At 43.3% G+C, this 20,902-nt stretch overlaps 1 protein-coding gene across 2 annotated transcripts in view; it reads right to left on the bottom strand.

The window, feature by feature from the left end:
• Positions 1 to 20,902, bottom strand: part of ALG9 (ALG9 alpha-1,2-mannosyltransferase) — a 94,454-nt gene that overhangs the window by 36,010 nt on the left and 37,542 nt on the right. The window lies entirely within an intron of this gene.

The raw sequence follows: 20,902 nt of genomic DNA, 5'->3' as shown, positions 1-20,902 counted from the left end.
TTTAAAGAAAACTTGTAAAGTATAGGGGTACCTGAGTGGCTTAGTGGGTTAAGCGGCCGACTTTGGCTCAGGTCATGATCTCATGGTTCATGGGTTCCAGTCCTGCGTCGGACTCTGTGCTGACAGCTCAGAGCCTGGACGCTGCTTTGGATTCTGTGTCTCCCTCTCTCTCTGCCCCCTTTCCCGCTTGTTCTGTCACTCTCTCTCTCTCAAAAATAAATAAAAGCAGTAAAATATCTTTTGCAATAAATAAATAAATGAATAAAACTTATAAACTATAAAGGATGACACATATTGCTTTAACATTAGAAGGAATCCTTGATTAACTCTGTAAAATGTGAGAACCTGACAGAAAAGAACCCTGGAGCATTAAGGGTCCATTAAAATCCATTCTTTTTTTTAATTTTTTAATGTTTGTTTATTTTTGGGAGAGAGACAGGGTAAAAATAGGGGAGGAGCAGTGAGCAGAGAGAACAGGAAAAAAGTGAATCTGAAGCAGGTTCTAGGCTCTGAGCTATCAACAGAGGCCAACGCAGGGCTCAAACCCACGGACCGCAAGATCATGACCTGAGCCAAAGTCAGACGGGTAACCAACTAGGCCACTCCGGTGCCCCAGATTTGTTGTTTTCCACGAAGATTGGTGTTTACTGTCAATTCAAGTTATGTCCAACATGTAGGACAGAAGGGTTACAATATTAACTATCCAGAGTCCTCAATTAGCAATGAATTAGCAGTATCCACTAAATGTCACCAAAATGAGTCTTCTGTGCATCATCAAAGCCCTTTGATGAAGTACCTATTTGGTGAATCCTCAACTTGGGTATACAAAATTCTTGTGGGCATGTCTCTGTTACTAAACTTGTAACTGAGGTCAGGAAATGACATTAGCACATGTAAAATACAGAAAGGAAGTATTCTAACAACATCAGAGTTCAGAGAGGAAGAAATCACTGGGGGCTGCAGTGGTTGAAAACATTTCCTAGAGATGGTAAAAGTTGTAAAGAACAGAGGGAAAAAGGCAGAAGAACGTGGTTTACAGGGGAACCAGGAGAAATATCTCTCAGTCTCAAGAGACATGTGTGTGGAGAATAGCGAAGAGAGAGTCTGAGGGCTGATAATGGAGGACCCAAATTAAGAGCATCTGAATTTTGTGCATCACGAATCTACTCTAGGCTTTTCAGCCACAGAGTCAAAGGATTAAGAAGTGGGCCTCAGAGAGCGGGGGAGCCACAATGGCCGTGCGGAGGGAAGGCCGGGAGCGGGCACCCCGCTCTGGGAGGCAGTGCCGGCTGTGAGGGAGCGATGGCACCCTGAGCTGGGGTGGCAGGTGGGAAGAAGAAAGCGAAGTCTCAGGCCTTTTTCAGAGGAAATCAGAGGTACCAAGACTTCTAACCCAGTGAACGGGAGCAAAGAGGGGGCTGCAGAGCGAAGAATCAGTTTGGGGGAGATGAAGAGAAGACGGCAGCTTGCATTTGACACCTAACCTTTTACACTTTGGAACTGAAAGAAGGCCCAGTGACTGGAACACCAGGAGTTAACAGNCCCCCCCCCCCATAAATCCCTCCTCATCCTGCAGATTCCAGCCCCTAATCATTTCCGTGGGACGGGTCCTCGCATTCTGTGCCCTCAGAAACCAGTGCGCCCCCTGCAAACACTGCACAACCGTAACCTGTGAGTTAGGAGCCAACGCTATAGAAGGGGCAGTTGCATCTGCCTCACTCACTCAGCACCCCAAACCAGGCCACGCAGGCCGTGCACGGCAGGTGCACAAGCCTGCACGACAGAAGATGCAATAAGAGGAGGGAGGGGGAGGAGGCAGGGGAGGAAGGAGGAGAGAAGAACGGAGCGGAGAGGAGCGAAGAGCACAGGTGAGGTGCGGGAGGACACCTAAGGTACTGAGCGGCGGGAGCACGTGCAAGAAGGGACGGAAGGAGCACTAGAGAGGTTGTACAGGAGTCAAAGCACAGCTTTGAAACTGAGGGAGGGTGAACGTTAGAAGCCACAGAAAGGCTGTGAGGCGGCTTCAAGACAGAGAGAAGGTAACACCATGAGCAGGTTCAACGGTTGTACCAGAGAGTACATGTATCACAGCAGAGGGTGTCTGTGTGGGGACACGGAAAAAGTCCTAGTCCAGCCTCCCCTTCTCAGTGACCTTCCCCGCAGTGCATCCAGCTGCCTGGGCAAAGCCCCACAAGTCCTAGGACAGGAAGGATGTGAACTTGCTTTCAGGCATCTATCGGCTGGAAATGACAATGACGCACATGGCTGTAAAAATAGAGCTCTCTGGCAAGGGCCAGTGTGAAGTTCAGGAACATCACAGAGAAACCATCTCCATGTTCCATGTTTAAGAGCTCTCATTCCTCAAATGTCACTGAAAATTCCCTGGTAAACAAACGCAGTCAAGAATCCTCTAAGACTTCACGGGGATAATGGGATCAATTAAAACCAATTATCCTGCGACCTCCAAGTCACAGTGGGACGGTACTAAAGTGGAGAAAACTGTTGGCCGTGACCACGGCTGAGTAAAATGTGTCATAAACAGAGGCCATGGAACAGCAACAATGGCTGAGCCAGGTTATGAATTTAATACTTTTAAAGCAGCATGCAGAACGTCTTCTTTATTTCCAAAATGTAATAAATTTTGATTCGGTCCATTTCCTCATATCCCCCTGAGCAACACGCATGAGGCCCAAGATCCCTTACAGCTGAGCACTCTGAGCTCTGTGAAGACGGAAGCGGAGTAGGTCTGGACCAGCGCAGTATCCCTGGCGCCTGTACCGTACCGGGCACACAGCAGGCACTCCCGTGGCGTTCGCTGAAGGAAAGCGTGCTCACCAGCGGCACCCAGGATGCCGGACAACCTCGAGTACCAAGTGTTAATAAAGATGAAGACTAGCTCGCTGTAACTGCCAAGAATTTTTCTCTTAGCTTCTAGCCCCAGGAGGACAATCTATTTCCTCTAAAATGTCCTACAATGAACATCAGATCACACCGTAATAAATCTACTAAAATATCTCTAAATAGCAAAATGAGTTCAAGCTCCAGCAAACTATTAATTTTGAGCAAGGCAAGACCATTCACCGTAACAAAGATCTGACTTATTTGGATATTTTATAGAATGAAAGATTAAAGTATGGGAGTTGTCCAGAGCAATCAACTTAATTATTCCTGGATCCAACTACTGTGATGAGAAGGTACCACTCCCTTCAGGACTGTGAGTGCACTCCTGCTACCGGGAATGGATCAGAGAACACAAGGAGCACAGAGAACGACAAGAATCTCATTGAAAAGCAAACCAAAACTCTACATGGATATCCCTTGCTTTTTCTCAATTCACAGACAAAATGTTCCAGACAATTAAGTTCAGTTCTGCAAGACCGTATGTACAGAATTTCTCTGAGAATCTGTCTTTTAAATCCATTGTAGCCATAATTTTTATAATAAAAAATTTTTTAAAACAAATACTATAGTATATACATACACACACATATATATCTTCTATTGTACTTGGATGTAGACTACAGCAGCAAGCAGCCATAAAACACATGGTTAGAAGAGTTAACTCTCAAAGTCCCCAGCAGCAGAGCAGAATGATACTCTGAACCTCCTGCCCCCCAACCAAGCACTCTTGTCTAATATTACCTTTTGCATCAAAACATGGGAGCCCCAATACTCTGCCTCTAGCTTTGTGGCTAAGACAAGTCACTTAACTCAGTCTCAGAGGTTTTACAGGATCTCCACAGGGTTTTGACTGCAAACCACTAAAATCCCTCTCAACTCTAAGAAAGGTCATTGCCCAGAAAATAGTTTCATCACAAGTGTAAACACTGCACAATGCTGATTCTACTTTTCTCAAAACTACTGCTGCTCATTACTAGATACATTTTCACACTGAAAGACAACTCTGCACTGGAGGTAACAAATACCCTAGGATCTGCTTCTATATTGCCATGGTTTGGGCAATTAGAAAGTCTGCCTTCTCAGGGGGGCCTGGGGGGCTCAGTCAGTTAAGCATCTGACTTTAGCTCGGGTCATGATCTCATGATTCACAACTACAAGCCCTGCATCGGGCTCTGTGCTGACAGCTCAGAGCCTGGAGCCTGCTTCAGATTCTGTGTCCACCTCTCTCTCTCAAAAACAAATAAACATTAAAAAAAAAAAGTCTGTCTTCTCATACTGAGCATAGACGAGGATATGTATTTGTCAAGAATGCCAAAAGCAAAATAAGATAATTCAGTTCTCTGAATTTGCTGATGTCAAGGAACTATTAAAAGCCAAGATATTATCAGGGTTATTCTGACATTGTTAAATATGGACAGGGTTAGGGACATTTTGTGGGCTTGCATGCTTGAAAAGTGTTCAATTTTTACAGGGCTTCTTTAATTCTACATACTTTATCAATATGAAGCAGAGAATTTGGAAATAGGTCGCACGTGTTACCTAGAGAGCCTAGAATCACCACACAGATCCATTCTCAAGTCAAGTGACAGCACACACAGAAAACCCAGACAGCGTCTTCCTTCCCACTGCTCCGGTCAGACCTCACTCACCACTGGCGGCACTCTCACCGAGCCTCGATGCAATCTCATCATGCTTTTCAACCTGGCGCTCCAGTAAGCCACTACCGATTGACCAGAAGCGTCAAGTGAACAGAAATCGTGTGCCTACTTTGTTAAACCAGTACGTGGGGTGAACACCCAGGACTGGTAATGCCACCTGGTGAAGCCCAATCCACGTAACATTTAATTCTCAACAACTTATCTTGATAAAAACCTACCTGTTCCTTTATATAAAACCCATCATTTAGAAAACTAAGAAATCAAGGGAGGCTGCTTTTTACTTTTTATAACAATAAGTTTAGGTTTCCTTTGTAAATTTGACTTTTAAAATAACAGCTTATACAAAATATTTTAAGAACACATCTGTAACAAAGAATGAAATCATTCTGAGCCTAGATGGCTCAGTCAGTTGAGCACCTGACTCTTGACTTCGGCTCGCGTCACAATCCCAGGGTCATGGGATTGAGCCCCGTGTCAGGCTTGGCACTGAGCATGGAGCCTGCTTAAGGTTCTCTGTCTCTCTTCCCCTCCACTTCCGGCACTAAGCGTGGAACCTGCTTAAGGTTCTCTTTCTCTCTCTCTCTCTCTCCTCTGTCCCTCTCCCCTACTCATGCGTGCTCCAAAATAAACCATTTTTAAAAAGAATGGACTAGAAGAGAATAGAAAGTATGAGAATGAATTACACTTAGTAAAAATAAGTATTTTTTGAAACTTTGACCCCCATTCTGTGTGTGCATGCTGAGTTGTGCTGTAGAAGTTATTTTAGTATTTTTTATTTGAAAGAAAGAGAGGACGCGAGCGAGCAGGGGAGGGGTGGAGAGGGAGGGAAACACAGAACCTGAAGCAGGCTCCAGGCTGTCAGCACAGAGACCAACGTGGGGCTCGAACCCAAGAACCGTGAGGTCATGACCTGAGCCGAAGGCAGACACTCAAACGAATGAGCCACCCAGGCACTCATAGAAGGTATTTCTCATTCTCTGCTGGAGATAAAGAAATAAATCTGGAAGCCACTCTTTTAAAAAAAAATCCTATTAGGAAAGCCCGGCGGCAGACCAGGTCGCTGGTGCGGCAGTTACTGTGGAGCAGCATTTGAACCAGAGCGGCAAGGGCTGCGAACAGGAGCTGCAGGCGCCTGGGGCCGGCCTTGCCGCCTCGTTACGATGACCAGCGTGATTAAGACGGTGTACACCATGCAGCCCCCCGCTGTGCAGAGCGGCGGCCTGCCTACAGACACACAGACCCGAGCCCCTTCTAAGAGCCTATTACCAGTCAAATCCAAAGAAGTGGATATTTCCAGGCTTCATTCAGGAGGTTCAGAGAATGATGTTATGAAAATCATCAAACCAAGACGAGAGAACGGGCAAGTAAAAGCTGCAGACACTGCCATCAGAAGGAATGTGAGAAAGAGCTACAAGCCAGTGAGCAAGCAGAAATCAGAGGAGGAGCTCAAGGATAAGAACCAGCTCTTGGAGGCCGTCAACAGGCAGCTGCACCAGAAGTTGACTGAAACTCAGGGAGAACTGAAGGACCTGACCCAAAAGGTAGAGCTGCTGGAGAAGTTTCAGGATAACTGTCTGGCAATGTTGGAGAGCAAGGGCCTCAACCCAGTTTTAGGCAGCGAGACCCTGGCGTCACGGCAAGAAGCCACCACAGATCACGCGGACTCTATGTTGCTGTTAGAAACTTTACAAGATGAGCTGAAGCTTTTTAACAAAACAGCCAAAAAGCAGATGGAGGAGTTACAGGCCTTAAAAGTANAGACTACAAAAAAAAAAAAAAAAAATCCTATTAAATAGCAAATTAGGAAATAAAAATACATCCCACAACTTTCAGAGAATTTCTACTTTAGAGTTGAGCCATGCACACAAAAAGCCATCTACTGCTTCTGTATATTTCCATTTTTTCTTTAAAGTTTTTATATTGTCATTATAATTTTAAAGGACCGGGGTGCCTGGGTGGCTCAGTTGGTTAAGCATCCAACTTTGGGTCCGGTCATGATCTCCTGGTTAATGGGTGCAAACCCTGCTTGGTGCTGATGGCTTGGAGCCTGGAGCTGCTTCGGATTCTGTCTCTCACTCTCTCTCTCTGTCCCTCCCCTGCTTGTGCGCGTGCTCTCTCTCTCTCTCTCAAAAATCAACATTAAAAACATGTTTTAAATTTAAAAAAATAAACAGGACCAGAAGAAGACATACAGACAGATACCTACCTTTTAGGAGCTTACTACTTAAGATAGACAATACCAAATAAACTTTAAATACCAAATAAACTATTCAGCCAATAGAATAAAGCAATTATGCCAAAATATAAATAAAAAGTAGGAAATTAATTTTAATCAGAGTTGGCAAAACATGCTCACAAAATCTATTATAATTCTGTTTAATCAGCCAATTGGCATTATTATTGGTTCCTGGAGTATATTTTGTGATCCAAGAAGAGGGAATGACTTTATAAACTAACACCTTTTATGATTATTTTCATCACCCTTCAAAAGGGTGTTAATTCAATAGATGAAGCTCTACCCGGGCTAATATATGCATCAACCTATTAAATTATAGGACTAGTTTCCTACTTGGAATGCTGGGAAAAGCTAGGTAGGGGAAACAGACTGGGGCTAGTGACCAATTTTTTAGTGATTCCTATGTTGGGTTTCAATGGGTAATTTTGCTAGTTTATTTGAAATTCTGTTAATTTCCAAAATATTCTCATATTGAAGTGTTAATAGCAAAATATATTCAGAAGAGGTTATGTACGCTTTCTTCTACTAACATATACAATTGCATATTGTATATGTTAGTATACAATTGTGTATGTTAGTATACACATATAACATATAATGTGTTGTATGTGTTAAGAGTAAATGGATTTTTTTAAAAGATTAAGTCAATGTTTACAGGTAAATAATGCATAATTACTGGACAATTGGGCAGAGTAAATGGCCATGAGAATACAGTGTCACAATGACAAAAAGAGGTAATAAGTAGCTCTCCCTTGCTCGACCTGCAAGGAACTCCCATAAAAAAACAAGACCTATAGCCTGAAAAATGGTATGGCAGACTAATCGGAAGGAAAGTAGTAGAAAAGAGTAGCATTACAGGAACAGCAATCTACCTCTGAGAAAACGCACAGGTGTAAGCAAGCCAGGCACGCAGACTAGGTGGGAGAGACTACATAAGATGAGGCAGGCTGTGGCTCCCATGCTTTGAACTCCAGTCGTTCTGTAAAGGACGCTTACTGGGGAGTTCAGAGGCATCCACGTGAAAACAGACCTAGCACGGTTTTAAAAAAAGGATTCCATCTTCCTGCAATGCATCAAACAGCTAAGACAGGAGTCTGCCAAGCAGTGAGCCCTGCCAATTCACATCAGAAACTAATGACAGAAGAAAGCAAGGCTGTGTGTCAAGTGACTCTGAGATCACAGGTCTTTGAAGTAAAGAGAGATTTTCCATTTCTTGTCAACTTAAAATTTGGCACATCAGAAGCAAAAGATAAAGGGAAGCACAGAGTGGAATATAAACAATGCAGTCAAAACTTAAGACTGTTTTTTAATTGTAAAACTGTTTTTCTGGATTATGGCCTATAGACTAAGGAGTTCTTGGAAAGGGTTGGAATTCAGCTCACCAAGACCAAAGTGATGTACTTAGAAAAATTTGCAACTAGGGCGCCTGAATGGCTCAGATGGGTGAACGTCCAACTTCAGCTCAGGTCATGATCTCGTGGTTTTTGAGTCTGGGCCCCACATCAGGCTCGCTCCTGTCAGCGTAGAGCCTGCTTCGGAGGCTCTGTTCCCCTCTCCCTGTCCCTCCCCTACTCACACACACTCTAATGTAAATAAAACATTACTTAAAAGAAAAAACTTCCAACTAAAAGATTTTAAACTAAAACCTGAAAGAGGAGGGGAAAAAAATCCTAATAAAAATCATGAAATCCGAAATTCTGGTACAAAAGATTTAATATTCTAAACCATACATAAGCATTACATAATGTTTAATATCAAGAGAATTACCAGGAGAGTATCAGGAGAAATACAAATAATATCAGGAGAAAACAAAGAAGCTTAGAAATAAAAACCAATTACCTCAACTATCAATGAAGCATTTAATTTGCTATGTTAAAAGAAGGTGGCAAATAAAAAGCAAGAGCAGGCACTTTTCCGTACGTACTCCTTCTGCTCAGTCCAGTTAAAAACCCTGGACACTATGAAGCAAACACGAGACAACTCCTAAGGGCAGAGAGAGGGCGGCAGACCAGCTAGCAACCTCAGGACCCCAGGAACAACACTTTTCGAACAGTAACCACTCCACTGTAACAGTGATGTTTTTCTTTCTTTTATTTTTTTAATGTTTTTTATTTATTTCTGAGAGAGAGACAGCATGAGCAGGGGAGGATCAGAGAGAGAGGGAGGCACAGAATCTGAAACAGGCTCCAGGCTCTGAGCTGTCAGCACAGAGCCCGACGCGGGGCTCGAACCCACGAACCACGAAATCATGACTTGAGCCGAAGTCGGACGCTTAACCGACTGAGCCACCCAGGCGCCCCTCTTTTTTTTTTTTTAATGTTTATTTTTAAGAGACAGAGCCTGAGCCCAAGTGGGGGAGGAGCAGAGAGAGAGAGAGACAGACAGAGATACAGAATCTGAAGCAGGCTCCAGGCTCTGAGCTGTCAGCACAAAGCCCGATGTAGGGCTCAAATTCATCAACTGTGAGATCAAGACCTGAGCTAAAGTCAGATGCTCAACCGACTGAGCCACTCAGGTGTCCCTCTAGCAGTGACATTTCAGCTTAGCTGGGCCACAGTACCCAGATATTTCACTGTTGCTGTGAAGGGAATTTTTTTATCTTAGGTTAATATTAGTCAGTAGACTTTTGAGTAAAGCAATTACCCTTCATGATGGGGGAGGAGGGGAGCCTTGTCCAATCAGTTGAAGACCTTAGAAGAAGAGTGAGGTTCCTTCAAAGAGAGAATTCTGCCTCCAGGCTGCCTCTGGACTCCGAGCTACAACATTAACTCTTCCCTGTGTCTTCAGCCTGCCAACCTACCTTGCAGATTTCAGACTTCCCACTCCCCACAATTGTGAATCAATCTCTTAAATTAAATCACTCTAATACACTCCCACTCCCGCCGCATGCACACATTCTCTATTGGTCTGTTTCTCTGAGTAACCCTAAAACACTAGTCAGACACCCCCCAAAAGAGTGTCGTCCATCTATTCCTCTGACAACAAATGTTCAGTGGGAACCTAGACTTCCACCTTCACTAGACTGCAATCAAGGGCTCCTCCTCCTGGGCTGGATGGTATCAGAGAAGACTGAAGAATAGGGAGTCAGGACTTACAAACCTGCTGCGCAGTAACGAGTCTTCTTTCTCCACTATCAACCCTGTGGTATCAGTGGCGACCACACGGGGAGCCTGGACTTCCACTCTCCCCAGCAGAAATGAGGCACCCCTCCTCACACGTGCTGCAGTGATGTCAGAGAAGGCCTCGTGGAGTCAGCACTTCCACTACTGTCCAATGGTACCACCGCCCACGGTGTCAGTGGAGGCCACGTGGGGAGCAGTGACAAGGTACCCCTGCACTCAGTCAAGGTGCTGTCAGCAGAGGTCTAGGAGCAACCTTGAACGCCTGCTGCCACACAGCAGTAACATCCGCCCTTGCCCACCCTCCTCAGCTGTCAATGGAGACCAAGAAGGGAACCTGGAGTTCCAACTCCATCGGGCAGGAACAAGGCAACCTCTCAAAGAAATTCACTGCAGGACACCTCCATAATTCAGCTTCTGAAAACTAAAGACAAAGAAAAAAATCTCAAAAACAACCAGAGAAAAATGACACCTTGCCTCTAAGGGAAAAACAGGTCAGAGGACAGCAGATTTCTTATCAGAAACCATGGAGGCCAGAGAAAGGGGCAGGAGATTGTTCAAGTACTGAAAGAACAGAACTGTCAACCCGCAATGCTATAGCCAGAGGAAAAACATCAGGGAATGACACAAATTCTTAAAATAGAATTAATATAAGAAGGAACTGTGGAAAATTAGGAAGGATGAAAGAACAGAAGAATTAGGATACGGATAAAAACAATAGATTTTTCTGTTCAAGTTTTCTAAATTTTTGTTTACAGGTTGAAGCAAAAATTTTAACTTGTTTCGATGCAGTTCTCAACATACACAGAAGAAATATTTAAGACCGCTGTAAACACAGGAGAGTAAATGGATGTAAAGAGACGTCAGATTTCTAACACTTCACCTGAACAGGTACAGCCAGTAGAGAAAATCATTTGGCAGTTTCTTAGCAACTGAAACCTCTATCTACCATATGATCCCACCAATCACATTCTTGGGCAATTATCCCAGAGAAATGAAAACGTGTATCTTCACAAAAACCTGTACACAAAGATTCACAAAAGATCTGTTAGAGCCAAACACTGGCAACAACCGAAATGACTTACAATAGGGGAGTGTATAAACCAACGGCGCTACATCTATACCATGAAACACAACTCAGAAATGAGGAATGGATACACACAACTTGTGTGTAATCTCAAGGGTATTGTATGCAAAGAAAAAAAAAAGGCAGGCTCAAAGGTTACACGCTACAGAATTCCACTTACATAAAATTCTCAAAATACCAAAATTATGGAGATGGAAGACAAAGTAACAGTTCAGGGGTCAGGGATGGAGAAGGTGGCACGCGACTCTAACGGAATGGTACAAAGACGACTCTGTGCCCGTGGAATAGTTCTGTACCTTGATCCCAGTGGTGGAACATGAATCTATATACAGGTGATAAAATGGCACAGAATCATACCAATTCCATGGCTTGGGAATTACACCCCGCTTACAGTGGGAGAGGTTGGGTGAAGGGTGCATGCACCCTTCTCTGTAGGCTCTTTCTAACTTCCTGGGACTCTCTTTCACAATAAGAAGTTTTTTTAATGAAAAGAAACAAAAAAAGCACTGAAGAGCCTCATTTGGCCAGATGGTACAGGTGATTAGAACTGGCTAAACTGTATCCGTAACGAAGGGCATATCTTTCTCCAAACAAACTCAAATAATATAAACTAAAAGGCAAAAATATACAAAAACTTCGTGAAAACCCTTCATCGTGAGAGGAGCAATGGAAAGGACGGAACGCAGAGAGGAGACCTGAAGGAGAATGGAGATGACACTAATCAGAAGGCATCAATCTTGTTAATCTTGTTTTCTACACAAAACAAACTGCCAACCAGTCTTAACAGCAACTGCTATGATATGAAGGCAAGAAACACGAGGCTTGGTTGTGGGTTGGCACCTTGGTAGGTAAGCCTATTCGTTCTGTTCCTAACGGCAGGCAGAGAAAGCTACAGACATCCGGGCTTTGGGGACTTTAAGGATCTCATTAAAACCAGGAGCAGCAAAGTATTTCTTTCAGTCTGGGCCCTGTTAATGAAGACAGACAAGGTTCACCAGCTAACACCTGTGCGGTGCTGGGCCCCACGGGTGATCCAACAGAAAGGACACGAGCCCTGTCCTTCCAGAGCTGGTAACCTAGCACCTTCAGAGGAATATACTAGATCTTGAAGTATCACAGTGCCCGAGTCCCAATTAGTCTAAATGTCTAAATTATCAGGGTTTGGGGAGGCCTCTCTTGAACTGAAGACAACTCAATGAAGGGCTATTTAAGTATTTAAAAAAGTTTTAAATCATCTGCTGTGTACACGCCCTGTGTTCCGTACAGTGGGGGTTTCGAAGAGGAAGGACAGAGACACAAACCCTCATCCTAAGGCAACACAGAACTTAGCAGAGAACAGTCACATAAACATAGGAGAATAAGTGAAGCAGGGAAATAAATGGAAAATGCTCTGCCCAATCAACTAAAATCTAGAAACCCCAACCATTCATCTTCCCCTCAACACTCCATGTTACTTCATACTTCAACCTTTGCAGATGCTGTTCCCTTCCCCTTGGCTGGAATGTTCATTCCCCCTTCCTCTGGCAGCGAGCTCCCAGCCTCCTCCTGAGACCCAGCTCCCATGCCACCGCTGATCTGCAGCTGTCCCCAGACAGAGAAGGAGTCCTTCCTACTTTTTCTGTGCCCCTAACTGCATGTTACGGCACTCACGACACTGTTGAAAAACGTCTGCGAACAGTCTCTCCTGCTAGACTCTAAATTCACTTTTAGGTTTATCGAAATAATACATGTGCACAGCTCCACACTTAACAGAGCACCAGCAGCTCATGAAAAACATTGGAACCTTCCCTGCTCCCTGGTCCAACTTCCCCCAAGGCAGCTAACTCACGAGGCCCCTGGCTTTTTCTCCTGGTAGCTTTTGATTTTACTCAATTATCAAGTAATAATACACAGGAACTTCTTTTGGAACTTGATACATTTTGGTAAGGGCCACTTCTCATCCATCATCTCAGGTGTACTTCAGGGCCTTCTTCGCCATGAAGCCACGTGTATCCTTCAGCTCTGGGGAATTTGCTCACATCCCTTGACAATTTCCTCTCCTCCATTTCATTTGTTCTCTCTGGACCTCCTATTAGCTAGATGCTGGCTCATCTTTCTCCCCTTTCCGATTATCTCTTTGGATTTTGTTTTGTTTTGTCCTGTTATGGTATGGACGATTCCTCCAACTAAATCTCCATGATCATATTCTCAACTTCTAGGAGCTCTTATTTTCAGATGGTTCTTCTTTCAAAGCAGAAGGTCCCCAAACTTTTCTTTTAACCTGTCAGGGAACCCTGATTATAGAAGTTTAACATTCTTTTCTACTTCCTACGTTGTTTTTCCCAGTTCCTTCCCCACCACCACCACCACCATTTTTTCCTTTGGTGGGGACTTCTCTTACAGGAGACTATGCTTTTTGTCACTTTGTATTTTCAACACACAGTCAGGGACAATAAAACATTAAGTGGACAGATGAATGAACCAATAGAGGAACAGGAGGAGAAGCATCTAAAAATGATTATGAAAAAGATGCCAGAAGATTAGAGACTGATATTCTTGTGCTGGTAGGACTCACAGATTGTCGTCTTCTTAGGCCAGGGAACTCAGGCCTGTGGGGAAGGGCCCCGCCAACAGGCGGTATCTGGCACGCTTACTGGATGGACAGGCCCTGCTGCGTGAGCCTCCACAACAGGCAAACTTTTAAATTTTATTTAACATTTTATTTAACTCCACATTGAGATACCACACCTGTCAGAATGGCTAACATTAACAACTTAGGCAACAACAGATGTTGGTGAGGATGCAAAGAGGCTCTTTTTTGCACTGCTGGTGGGAATGCAAACTGGTGCAGCCCCTCTGGAAAACAGTATGGCGGTTCCTCAAAAAATTAAAAATAGAACTACCCTATGACCCAGCAATTGCACTATTAGGTATTTATCCAAGGGATACAGGTGTGCTGTTTTGAAGGGGCACATGCACCCCAATGTTGATAGCAGCACTATCGACAATAGCCAAAGTATGGGAAGAGCCCAAATGTCCATCGATATATAAATGGATAAAGAAGGTGTGGTATATATACACAATGGAGTATTACTAGCGATCAAAAAGAATGAAATCGGAGCCGAAGTCGGACACTTAACCGACTGAGCCACCCAGGCACCCCTAGTTCGAGGTTTAAAAAAAACTTTCTTCCTCATAACCTCATAATAGGTAAACCACTTTTATTTCTTAGAAGCAATCCAGATCTAGTTAGCAGCAGGAAAAGCAAAAGTGGTCTTAGATACCATGACTGAAATGACTTAACTAAGAGGTGAGAAGGCTAAGAGGCAAAAATTGCTGAATAGAAAATTTGTTTTCCAATTTTGACTTGAAGGTTGTTCTTGTGCTCAGTCAGGAAACCCGAGGTCAATGGACAGCATGCAGAGTGTTATTTGTAAAGCACACCAGAGATCTTGGTAGTTCCAAAGACTTGGTATTTATATCCCTTATTAGGGTCTTTAAAAAATAATAATAATAAAAGCACAACATGACTCACTCTAAAAATATTTTTAAATGCTTTTTTCAAAAGAATCCCCTATAATCCAACACCCCCCCCCAAAAAAACCTCACCAACCTGTTTATGTCCCAGACTTCCTTTTCTACAGATATAGATTTTTCCTTAGAAAATCTGGATCATACTATATATAGACTGTTTCACTGTGATTATTTTTAGTTTGAGTTTTCTTGGTTGAAACCCCTGGTGACACCAAGTGGGTGGTGTCCCTTAGGCCCAGGAGTAGAGAATCAGAAAAGGTAGTCTCTTCTCTCAATTTTGGCAATATCTCACACCACAAGATCTGAGCCCACGCTCCCTAACATTGTCCACAATTCAAACACCAAGAGACTGGATTTAAATCTCCCTTCAAGTGTAACCAAAAAGCTCATTTTTTTTTGTTTCCTCAGATTTAATCATTCTTTCTTGCATCAAAAATAACAAAATTGTAGGGTGACATTAACACATGATCGTGAAACAAAAATCTGTTTCATTTCATTAGTCACAGGCTACATATCAGCCAGCTGTTGAGCTAAAAATATGCCTTAGTTTAAATTTTTGTAAAATATGAGTATTTAAGACTCATTTTGAAAGAAATCTGACTTCTTTCAGTTTCTAAGGACCCAGTGAAAGCTTTAGAGAAGAACAAATCAGCACCTCCAAAGCACAAGAAATAAGGTGTGTGTCGGGGCGCCTGGGTGGCTTAGTCGGTTAAGCGTCCGACTTTCGCTTAGGTCATGATCTCGCGGTTCGTGGGTTCGAGCCCCGCGTCGGGCTCTGTGCTGACTGCCGGCTCAGAGCCTGGAGCCTGTTTCAGTCTGTGACTCCCTCTCTCTCTGACCCTCCCCTGTTCACGCTGTCTCTCTCTCTCTCCTAGAAATAAATAAAACATTTAAAAAATTTAAAAAAAAAAAAAAGAAATAAGGTGTGTGGATGTGGGAAGAAATTCAAACTTATTGACAATCATTAGGACATAATTTACATCTTATCAGTAAATCTCTGTTAAGGAAAATAATCCAACTCAGACATAAATATATACGTTCTCAAAGAAAAAACCGGAGATAGATGTCAAAACATCAATAATAAAAGATGTGGTTCTGTCGGGGTAGGAGTGAGCTATGGGGCGTTGGGCACTAATACTTGCAGCTCTTCCTCATCAGCTGTGGAAGATTCTATCAGGGGTGGGGGCTGTGGAGGGATCTTTCCAATTCTCCAACATCAGCATCCCACTCAGGTGGCATCACACAGCACAAGGTGCCCCTGACACACAGTCCTCTCCTTTGGGACAGAAGCGGTATGTAGACTTCCATCTCTGTTCAACGGGTCCCATGGCCAAGGAATCATGTGTCAAGATACATCTATCACATTAAATATTTCATCATGCAACAGGTAATGGCATACCTGAAGTAGCACCTGGATTTCAGGTGTAGTTACAGCAAATTTGAAAGAGATGCTCAGCTATTTCAAGGACCTTGGAAACTCACAAAGTCATTTAAGAAAAAAAATACATACTCCACTCACTTCCTGAGAACTACAGGCTCTCTGACTCCCAGCNTTTTTTTTTTTTTTTTTTTTAAATAGGAGCATGAAGGCCTAGGGAGATAGATTTGATAGGGAAAGATGCCAGGTATTTTTATGGCTTTTCATTTCTTCTAAGAACTGCACTTAAGTAGTTGTCACTCAGAGGCGCAGCTTTTTCTATAGTTTTGTCACCTCCCATCCTTGGTGAATACGTGTTTGTCAACTGAAACTTTACACTGCACTGTAAAACGTGTAAACTCCCAGGTAAAAGTTTTGGTCATTTAATCCCTAAAGATCATGGAAAGTTTACTTTTCTAAATATCAACGTAATAGACTGGAGAATTAATTTTCAAGAAGCATTTTGAACAACTTTGGCTTAAATTCTTAGTGATTTCAATATCTCATTCTACTACACCTGTTAGAGCAATCTGAACCTGCTCGCTTTGGTACTCAGGCAATAACAATCCGCAAGGGTATCTACAGGACAATTTATTTTCTCCTGTAGTAAAGACTTCCAACTCTGAGAGCAGGAGGTGGGGGGGCACCTGGGTGGCTCAGCTGGCTAAGTGTCTGACTCTTAGTTTCGACTCAGGTCATGATTTCATGGTGGTTTGTGAGTTTGAGCTCCATGTTAGTTCAAGCGCAGAGCCTGCTTGGGATTCTCTTTCTCCCTCTCTCTCTTTGCCCCTACCCCACTTACAAAGTTCTCTCTCTCTCTAAATAAATGAATAAACTTTAAGAAAAAAAGAGAGTAGGAAGGAAGACTGAGAAAAAGAGGACAGAAAAGGGAGTGGGGACCCTGGTGATTTCTACAGACAAATAAACAAAGTAATTGCTACTTTAAACACCAGCTCTAGAAGCTTAAAGTAACTTCTTAAAAAATTAATGCTCAGCTATTTATAGCCTATTCAATCCTGTTACATCAGAGAATGATCTGTTACGTGCAAACATACACTCCAACGACATGCCACATGACAGAGACCGTACGTGGCTTTGGACGTAAGAGGACTTGTGCAGAGCACACTGGGGCGTCCCGCACGTAGCCTCTTACACTCGGCCAACCTCGGTCAGGTGACAACCTCTCTGAGCACATCAGCGGCTCTATGGTACCTTGAGTTCCCTTCTAAATTCAGAATTCTTTCCCCCGGTTAAAGGGAAAAGCAGGGAGTTGAGGAACAAAATAAGGAAAGCTTTGACTCAATACCTCGTCAATTCTGTTGTAACACTTGCTATGAAGACGCAAATCTGTTCCAATGCAATGGATAAATTAGGGAACAGTTGGAGCATAATTCAGTTTTTGTTTTTGCTTTTGCTCATGTGGCATTTGCTCCACGAGAAACACGAAGTGAATCCGGAAAACTGCATTCGGCTGAACTGATCGGGGCAGGACGCCAAGCGCACAGGAGCACACACCGCTGTCCCCCAGCTTCTGGGGTGCATGTGTGCTCCGAGCCACACACATCCCCGCATCTGGGGTTAGGACTTTCTGTCCTACTGCAGAGCACCCTCTCCCTGCCGCACAAGCGGCAGCCCTTCCAGCACCACAAGCAAACTTCAGGTCTTTTTCAGGGTCAACTCCCACATGCTTGTAGTACTTAGGGACTGTTAGCTGCTTAGCGTATGTGAAATGGTGCTACCATTTTTTATAGGCTCATTTTTTTTTTTTTTAGGAGTCACGAAGTTTTTGAGTACTGTATCCATAATCCCAGTTTTCCCATTAAGCCTTGTGGGTTTTTTTTTTTTCCTCTTTTTACTACACAATGATTTTTAGCAATTGTGTATCACATTACAGCAGAACTGACTGTATCACTGTCTGGGGAAAAGTCATCAACGAACACTTGCATTTTTTTAAAGATAACATATGGACAAGCTTCTTATGAGTCTGCTTATGCATGAAGTTAAAAATCAGAGAAAAGTCTCAGTTCCCTCCTGAACAGGTGTTGGTTACTCCTTCCTGTAGCTCCCACATCAGGTTATCAGATTGGAGTCAGAAGGAAAGCATTCTCTTTGAAAGAGCCAACAAAACACTGCATTTGTAAAGTAATGAAGATGAGACACTAAATGTATCTTTTCAATCCAGAGCTTGATTCTGGCAGAAAACCTGGCATGTTCCAGTCTAAGAATGCCACCTGTTCGATAATGACATATTCAAAAGCTATTCAATGCCTACTATGAAAGAATATGGAGCAAAAAAATATTTCTGCAATATACTTCTAACACTGTGTTAGAAATCACAGAGCCTTTACACTTATTCTGGATAAACTCGGAGGTTAAGGAGGCTAGCAGAGTAAAGAAAGTCATGCATGTTTTCTAGTTTGCATGGAAACTAGAACACCAAATCACTTAGCACCAAAGTGGAAGGCTGGCTAAAACCTGTCACTCGGCGCCAATAGGCAGATAGCAACGGCGCTGCTATTGAGCATGCTCAGAAAAGACATGGAATATAATTATTTTGCCTTCTTGAAAGAACCTAAACTTAAAACTAGGACTCATACCTGAAGTGACAAAAGTTAACATAGTACAGCACGTGCTCCTATACACTGGGCCAAGTTATCTGGCCACTGTAGACATGATCCCAGTACCATTTTTTTATTAATGTATTTTTATTTATTTTTGAGACAGAGAGTATGTGTGCATGCATGTGAGAAAGGGAGGGGCGGGGGGGAGAGAGAGGTAGAGAGGGAGGGAGGGAGAGAGAGAGAGAGAGAGAGAGAGAGAGAGAGAGAGAGAGAGAGAGAGAGAGAATCCCAAGCAGGCTACATATTGTCCATATTGTCAGCACGAAGCCTAATGCGGGGCTCAATCCCACAAACCAAACGGTGAGATCATGACCTGAGCCAAAATCAAGAGTCAGACGCTTAACCGACCGAGCCACCCAGGAACCCCCTGGCACCATTTCTTAAAAAACTACAACACTTAAAAATAAGTGACATTATATATATATGTGTGTGTGTGTGTGTGTACGTGTATACACACACACACACACACACACACAAGAAAAAAGTAAAAAAAACAAAAAAAAAACCCTACCAAAATGCTAACAGTGGTTCAGTATTTGGGTAAGAAGATTATAGAGGACTTTTTATCAATAGCTTTCATTATTTTATACAATGAATGCATATTACTTTTGTCACCAGGGGAAAACCACTAGCTTTTTAAACAGCTGACTAGAAGACACAAATCCCTGACCCTCAGTGACACAGAATTCACAGTAAGCCGTCAAATGTCTCTTCTACTTTCCAAAGGGTGAAAGGTGAGCAGCCTGGATTTGGAGGGCACTTGCCCCACCAGGCAAGCCACGTCAGAAAGAACTTTGCAGAAAACTCTCCAACATAGGAAGGTGGATGACTGTACACACTCTGTAGATACATCTGACATGTTTGTCCCTGTTTTTATCAGACAGTATTTTGATGACTCCTAAATGTATTCTGAAAAATCTTCGCTTTCTGGGTAAAGCTAACATAGAGCCACTTAACTAAATGTAACAATGTCTGGCGGCACAGGGTATGGAAATAGGATCTAACCACAGACACCCAGTAACCAAAAGCCTAAGAAATGGGCAAAAGGCCACTGCAAATTTTTTAGCAGCTTTCTCTCAACATCGCTGTCCCAGGGATGAGGAATGTTTGTTTTCCACTCAGAAAGCAGGCCCAGCACTGTCCCAGAGGCTCTGCTGAATAAAGAAAAAACCAGGACTCTCTTCACAGCACGCACAGGCTGATGGGGAATGACAGGACATACATTATCAGAAACACATAAATAACATAAGACAAAATTAAATGGCTAAATGAATGGTACAGGTAAGTATTTAAGGCATTTAAAGGAGCACAGCTCACTATGGTTTTAAACAGCCGGAAAAGCCTACCAAGAGGAAGAGAGTTTTGATGGCAGGAGGAAGGAGACCAAGGTGGTGCAGGGGAGGTCATCAAAATAAGCAAAGTTATTGGGATGGAAAAGGCAATGATGAGGGTGAGCAGACAAAACTCAAGTTGGAGAACAAGAGAAGTAAGGACGGAGAGATTCATGCAGATTATAAAACCTCTTTAGGGTTCCCTTACCTCTAATCCATGTGATAGACCATTATCGGATTAAGAACATTTGTGTGAAAACCCATGTACCAGATACTGTGCTAACTATGACAGATATCTCATCTCTTTATAATGTTCCGAAGTGGGTGTCATTATTCCCAGTTTCTAGATAGAAACTAATATTAGTGGAACAGTTTGCCCAATGTCACCAAGATAACAGACCTGGGATTTGAACTCAGGCCTACCTGACTCCTAAGTCCATGCTCCTTTTTACTACTAGCTCCATGTCACTTCTGCCTAAAACATTGCTGGACAACATTACTCTGAATCTGTATCTTCCTCTACTGTGCTGTGTACACCCACCCTTCTGACTACCCAGTTTCCTCAGGGTGATCCCCTGCGCATCCCAGCCTGCTGTCGGGAGAGTGCCCACAGCTGAAACAAAAGTGACCAAAAGTAGTTTACGCCGTCCCGGAGTATTTTCAATGCTACGGAAATCAGAAGCTCAGAAGATTATTAAGAAAGCCCTATAATAAACCACTTGGTGGAATACAGATCTCACCTTCTGAGGGGACCAGGCCAAGTGTGTAGGTTACAATGGCCGCCTCCCAGCTTACAGCTACAACACCCTCAGGAAGAATCTCACTCCTCGGCCCTGGGGGGGTCTCTGTCTGGGAGACACACAGCCACAGGAGGCTGCAGGGCATGCCACACCACCACAAGCTCCCTGCCTCGTTTCACATACCGAGTACATGGGAAAAGCTAAACAAAATGTATCTGACATCTACATTGTTCAATGTTTCTTTGAAAGACACGTTCCCAAAAACAATGTGCTTTCTAG

Source organism: Crocuta crocuta, unplaced genomic scaffold (genome assembly GCF_008692635.1).
Source record: "Crocuta crocuta isolate KB4526 unplaced genomic scaffold, BGI_CrCroc_1.0 scaffold374, whole genome shotgun sequence".
Classification (NCBI taxonomy): Eukaryota; Metazoa; Chordata; class Mammalia; order Carnivora; family Hyaenidae; genus Crocuta; species Crocuta crocuta.
Note: the sequence above shows the minus strand (reverse complement) of the source record. Positions and strands in the feature narration are given on the sequence as shown.